This window comes from Suricata suricatta, chromosome 8, assembly GCF_006229205.1.
Source record: "Suricata suricatta isolate VVHF042 chromosome 8, meerkat_22Aug2017_6uvM2_HiC, whole genome shotgun sequence".
NCBI classification, from domain to species: domain Eukaryota; kingdom Metazoa; phylum Chordata; class Mammalia; order Carnivora; family Herpestidae; genus Suricata; species Suricata suricatta.
The window spans coordinates 32,440,395-32,447,619 of NC_043707.1; the positions used below are offsets into that span (position 1 = coordinate 32,440,395).

At 39.3% G+C, this 7,225-nt stretch overlaps 1 pseudogene; it reads left to right on the plus strand.

Moving 5' to 3' along the window:
• Positions 1-5,102: 5,102 nt before the first annotated feature.
• On the plus strand, positions 5,103-5,634 carry LOC115297492 (annotated as a pseudogene).
• The last annotated feature ends 1,591 nt before the right edge of the window (positions 5,635-7,225 follow it).

Sequence of the window (7,225 nt, forward strand, 5' to 3'; positions counted from 1 at the left end):
CAGCGAAGAAGATCTATAAAACTTGTTGATAAACATGAAAACTAATACTTAAGAACAAATTGTTAAATTCTCTGTGCATTCAGAAAGTTCCTTGGAGAAATAGGGTTAGATGCCAAAGCCAGCCTTATCTTTAATTGTGAAACCTTGGAAGCATTCCCATTAAAATTGGGAACAATACAGGGATATGCTCTGTCAAAATTGTTATTAACTAGAGAAAGACAGCAGAAAGCAAAATTGCTATTATTTGCTTTAGAAATCTGAAAGAATCAGCTGTGAAACAATTATAAACTATTAAAAAGACTTAGTTGGATAGAAAACTCTATGAGAAAAAAAATGGATAAAAATTGATATGCAAAGACAAACTAGGAAAAATAATATGCAGTCTATAGGAAAATGAAAGTCTAGCTTCCTTAATATATAAAGAGCTTTCAAAATCAATTAGAAAAAGACCAATAACCTATCTGCAAAGAATACAGACAATTCAGAAAAGAGAGACTCAATTTCAAACATGAGAAAAGATACACAACCCAACATACCAAACAAAATACCAGTTGAAACTGAGAGTGAAACAGTTTTTCATTAAGCAGATTGGCAGAGACCAAAGAGTTTGAAAATGTGTTATGATAACAAAGGTGTGGAAAAGCAGAAGCTCTTTTCCATTGCTGGCTGAGAATCTAAATTGACACACTATAGAGTAAGGATGGCAGCTTGGTACTGTCAGATAATAAATGTCTATGCCCTTTGATCGACCAGTTCTGCCTCCAGGAATTTTTCTTACAGACACATGCAGGGGACGCCTGGCTGGCTCAGAAGAACATGAGACTCTTGATCTTGGGGTCACGAGTTTGAGCCCCACATTTGGGATAGAGATTACTTAAAAATGAATAAGTAAATAAACTTAAAAAAAAGTCTTATATGCAAAATCATTACAGCATTGTTTGAGATTAGGAAAGAAAACAACCTAAATGTGCATCAATAGACCACTAGTTAAACTATATTATGTATCCAGGGATGTGTAGCTGTTTAACAGAATAAGATTGTGCTTTATATTCTGATACAAAGCATTTTCTAAGACGCATTATTATGTGGTGGAAGAAGATTCAGAAGAGTGAATATTATACACACACTAAAGGGAAAATTTATTGACCTATTGTGTAGGATATCACTGCAAGGGTTCTGCTGAAAATACGGATCGTGATTTTCTCTGGGGAGAGCCAGGGCCTGAGGATCTGGGTGAGAGGGACATCTTTTCACTGTATTCCTTTTATATTGTTTGATCCCTCCCCTTCTTTCGTCTTGAGAATAGATTGTTTTTCAACAATTAAAAATGTTGAAAACAAAAAAATCTACAGCTCTTAAGAATTTCTTAGAGGGGTGCCTGGGTGGCTCAGTCCGTTAAGCATCCGACTTCGGCTCAGGTCATGAACTTGTGGTTTGTGGGTTCGAGCCCCATGTCAGGCTTTGGGCTGACTGCTCAGAGCCTAGAGGCTGCTTTGGATTCTGTGTCTCCCTCTCTCTCTGCCCCTCGTCCACTCATGCTCTGTTTCTATCTCAATAATAAATAAACATTAAAAAAAAAAGAAGAATTTTTTAGAGCTACTAGTACATTGAATAAAATTGTTTTCACATATAGGTGTTCTGAAACTTTAGAATAATTGTGCCAAATATACTTTAAAAAGGCTAAAATAGCATCTAAAGGAGTATACCTGTGTTTATATGTATTTCTTCACCTAGGTTCTGGAGAGTGAAAAATAACTCTGCATACTTTGTAGATCTGAATAAACTTATTTTTCCAGAGAATATGTTTATCCTGATACTTAAACATACACACACCCCTCAAAAAAATGTTCCAGCATGATATTAAGTAAGCCCAATTTTTTCCAGATTCAGAAATCTGGTCCTGAAATCAATCTTTCTTTACTTTCCATTTCTTTTCTTTTTTCTTTTCTCGTCTCTTCTCATCTCTTCTCTTTCTTTTTCTTTCTCTCTTCTCACTCTTTAAAAATTTACCTTTTGGGGCACCTGGGTGGCTCCATTGGGAAGCATCCAACTCTGGCTCAGATCATGATCTCACGTTCATGGGTTCAAGCCCCACGTCGGGCTCTGTGTTGGCAGCTAGCTCAGAGCCTGGAGTCTGTCTTCAAATGCTGTTTCTCCCTCTCTCTCTGACCCTCCCCTGATCACGTTGTCTCTCTCTCTTTCAAAAATAAATAACATTAAAAAATTATTTAAAAAGTTTACCTTTATTTTTAAAAAATATTTTATTTTCAAATAATCTTTACACGCCATGTGGGCTCAAACTCCTGACCCTGAGATCAAGAGTTACATGCACTGCCGACTGAGCCAGGCAGGCACCCCTGAAATCTACCTTCTCTAGTGAGTCCTTTGAAAGACTGGGATCTTGGTTCTTAATAACAACACTAGTTTATATCATTTATTTGAAATGTCATTTGGGGGGATCTCTGACCTATTTTCAGAAAATAATCCCATCCCTAAAGTGTAGGCAAAAATGCTAACTTGCATAGCCAGTAATAATAACTTGGTATTTTCCCCACGTATTTATGATCAATGTTTGTTTTAAACTTTTTATAAGAGCTTTCTAATTAATTTTAGCTGTGCCTAAAGAAGAACTAGCTGACTGGATAAAAATAGAAAAAGTTGTAACCACTTGTAATTTATTACCTTATTGTTCTCCTAGATCTTTGGGATAAAAATTCTAAATTTTACTGAATTGTGTTTCTACATATATTACCTACAGATTTTAGATGTGAGATTTGCTTGATGCTTACTCGTACATATCAGTACTAGTAATGTCTTCTATCTGTGTCTCTTTGTTTCCAAAGAGTTCTCAAGTATATTTCCTCACTCAAGTGAGCTATCAAACCAAGCCCCAGGAGTGTTGTGTGTTTTGTTTTGTATTGTATGTGTTTTTATTTCTAGGTTTAAAAAAGTAGCATGCAACTTGTTTTACTCTTTAAAAACTCATTTTCTAGGACAGGATAGTTCCTCTTGTCCTAAATGGATAATCATATCATGTGCAGTTACAGAAATACTCAAAAGCACACTTAATCTAACTATAATAAATTCATATACTTTACAATAATCAAAAGTCCTGTGCAGGAAAAGGCATCTAACTATAATAAATTCATATACTTTACAGTAATCAAAAGTCCTATGCAGGAAAAGGCCTACATGTACTCATGGGACATTGATTTAATTCCTCTTAGGCTAGGCTTTAGTGAGGATAATCCACAAACTCACAAAATTAGATGAGGTTTGTGTGTGTGTGTGTGTGTGTTTTGGTAAGATAGCTTTTTTTTCTCCTTGATTATGCAAGATTGGAAAGGCGATGTTCTTGTTCCCAAACATGCCTAGTAGACACCTTAACTTTACATGTCCCAAGCAGTTTTCCTGATTTCCTCCTCCCCAGAAACCTTCCTCTCCCCAGTCTTGCTCGCTTCATTAAGTCTAGTTGCTCAAATCCCAAACCAAGACATGTTGTCATCTTTGTATCTAACTCCTCCTCAAGCCCTCTTGTTTCTGCAACCACAGTTCATCTGGAGCATGTCTTCTCTTCATGCCTGTTGCCCCCATCCTAGTTCACGCTGTGAGCATCTCTTGTTTGGACAGCTGCCTTGTGTCCTTTTCGATTTAAATGTGACTTGCAACCAAAACCATTCTGCTCCAGTATCAGCTATTTCTCGATTTCAAAGAGGGTAACAGATTAATTACAAAAGCCCTCATTTTGGCTTTTTCTAAAGGGGAGCTGGAAAGAGATTTGCTCACAATGCCTTTTCTCCTGGCTATGGCGGCTCCTTCACCCTCTGCTTCTGTGTTCACCGTCTCTCGCTTCAGCTCCAGGAGCATAGGTGAGGATTGCTGGTTGTCTTTGTCAGGGCACGTGGAGCTTCTCATGATCTGATGATTCAACTGTGTACAACCATGGAGGGAGATCCAGAAACCAAACTGAAGACTATTTTTTGAAAGAATTGAGAACGGGAAATATATAGTCTTTATGGTTCAGAACGTGTATTACATTCTCTTGTACAGGAGCAGCCTGTTGCCTCTGGATAACTCATGATTTTATCCCCACCTCCTTGCACGACAGCCATTCCGCAAGGTGCTCTGATCCTAGTCTACCCCATCTTAGTAAGTGATGTCATCAACTAGGTAGGGTGTTCACTGAATTTTACCTTGCCTCCTTTGTTCAGCCAATTTCACGTTTTTATTTCTGTCATGTATTTACTTCATGACACTGAGTTTTTAAAATCAGTTTTAAAAAACAGGATGCTTTCAGATATTAGTTGTAGAAATTCTAGCTTAAATTGGTTCAATAGAAAGCATTTTATTCAGTGAATTAACAGAAAAGTCCAAAAGTAGTTCATAGTTATGACAAGGACCCAGTTCCTCTTTGGTTCTCAATGCTGTGACCTGAGAACCATTCTTGGCTATCTCTTTCTCTTGTGATCAAAAGGTTGGCTATTAGATGCTCCCTTGGTGATTTGCTACTGGCTTTAACCAGCAGAAATGTTAAAAGTCCACTTTTCCAACAGTTCGTTGCTGAAGTAGAAGTCCTGGAGTTGAATCCTATTGTTGGGTTGGCCTGATTTGGGTCATGTGTCCAACTCAACCAACCACTGTGGCAAGGTTGGTGGGATGTGCTAGTTGGGCAGTCAGGGTCCATCTTGGAATCTAGTAATGGTGTCCCAACATACAGGACAACATACAGGACTGGGACACGTAGAGGAAACAGAAAAATGGATCCTGGGAAGGCAACCAACAACTAACTGATACCATTAAAAAAAATTCAGAATGTTGGCTTTGTGTAGGCTGAATGTGAGGATGAGAAAGCTACCGTTTAATAAACTTCTAAAAAGTAAGTAGCCCTTCTTAGTAGTGGTGTGAGGCAAAAGATGTATTTTTGTAAAGATGCCAAATATTTTTGCTAAGAGTTACAAATTGCAGGGGGGAGGTGGCAGCCGCTGTGGCGGAGCTGGGAGCAGGAACAGAATCAAGTTCTCCATACCAGGGGTCAGGCCAAAACCAGACTTCCACTGCCCCCACTCGAGCCCACCTGTCCGCAGAAAGTGTTTGCTGTGATCATGGGTAATATCTTTGGAAACCTCAAGAGCCTGATTGGGAAGAAGGAGATGCGCATCCTGATGGTGGGCCTGGATGCCGCAGGAAAGACCACCATCCTGTATAAGCTGAAACTGGGGGAGATCGTCACGACCATCCCCACCATTGGATTCAACGTGGAGATAGTGGAATACAAGAATATCAGCTTCACAGTTTGGGATGTGGGTGGCCAGGACAAGATTCGGCCTCTCTGGAGACACTACTTCCAGAATACCCAAGGGTTGATATTTGTGGTAGACAGCAGTGATTGGGAGTGAGTAAATGAGACCTGGGAGGAGCTGATGAGGATGCTGGCAGAGGATGAGCTCCAGGATGCAGTGCTCCTTGTCTTTGGATTTGCCTAATGCTATGAATGCTGCCGAGATCACAGACAAGTTAGGCCTGCATTCCCTGCATCAATGCAACTGGTACATTCAGGCCACCTGTGCCACCAGCGGGGACGGGCTGTATGAAGGCCTGGCCTGGCTGGCCAATCAGCTCAAAAACAATAAGTGAGAGCCAGGCGGCCCTATCCACCCCCCCACTCACCCCTGACACACCTACTGTCTCCCTACCCCAGTTCTGCCCCTTCCTTCCCGTGGCCAGTGTGGTCAGGGCCCTGGGTATCATGTCTGCATGCCCAACAAGAGCCTTGCCTCCCCTCCTCTTCCCTTCCATGACCAGTCCCCAGTTGTTGTCCTGATGATGTATCATTCCAATTTATCGGATTTAAAACAAAACAACAACAAAGAATTAGAAATTGTAGCTTTATATGTAAACTCACCCCAACAAATGTCATTGTTGATTTGTGTTATAGAATGTTTCTGGAGTGTTGTGTTGTGCTGTTTTATTTGGGACTATTTCAAGTACTAAGATTTAAACAAAATTCAGGTACAGCTTCTAGAAAATTTTATGTCATTTCTCTAGAGACGATAGGTTATTTTTGAGAAGTAAAAGTGCATGTTAATTGTTTGTAAATTGAGTTCAGGATGAATAGAAAGAAAAAAATTGTTCTTTATGCAAGAATATAATTTTTTATAAGATAGGTAACTACCAACCCTTCTTTATTATAATAAAGGCTTTGAATTAATATCCATTCTTGATACTTGGAGGTCTGAATTTTCTTTGCTGTTTTCCAAAAAAACAGGGAGGGGGGCTTATAAAACAGGCTTAAGAAACAGAGGAGGGCCCACGGCGAGCTTTGACCCATGTACCAAGGAATGGTTGGCTCTGTCAGATGTGCAACTTCTTTCCTCTATGGAGCTAGCCAGGTGGGGTGGTTAGGAGCTGGGTTGGAGCCAGCCTGTGCCTTTAGATGAGTGACCTCATAGTTTTCTCAGCTTAAAAAAAGGGTAGGGGGGAGAATAGTTGGAGCCACTTTAGAGTTTGTGGGTATTCAATGAAATAATCCACATGCAGTGTCTGGTACATAGTTATATGTTAGCTAATATTAACATTGTCATCTTTCAGTGACTCTAAGGTGACTTTGATTGAAAGTCACACCATTGCTTTATGTACCACTAAAAAAGAAACATCAGTAATTATACTACAACATGATTCATTTGAAGATTTCAGAGATGTTAAAATAAGGAAAAATGTCTTCGAATCAATGGTACATGGCATTGTGGCTGCCTCTGACTTGCAAGTCCTGGAAATTGTTCGCATACCCACAAATTAATGCCATCTGTCTTCAGTTTAAACGTGACGCAGTGTGATCTAAAGTTTCTCTTCATTTTGGTGTTTGTCCTAAGCTCACGTTGGTGTTGGTCTTATATATTGGAATATTGGCAATTTAATAATTGCTACTTCATTCTGTAGGTTTAGTAATGGATTATACAAGACCCATGATTGGCTTGGAAACTGGTGACTTGCTTTTCTTCAGCGATTTAGAAAAAAAACAGAGATAATGTTTTTGGAAATCATCAGTATTGGTTGGATAATGCTCATCAGAAGTTCAAAGTAGTTGAAATGATAGCACCCAGAACCTTTAAGAACAGCACAGGTTGTTGGCAGAAAGCCTGCTTAGGAAAAGTGCCTTTGATACATGCAAACACATTCAGTTTGGAAGGCATAATATTGATATTTGAAAGCAATGCGTGGTATTTGA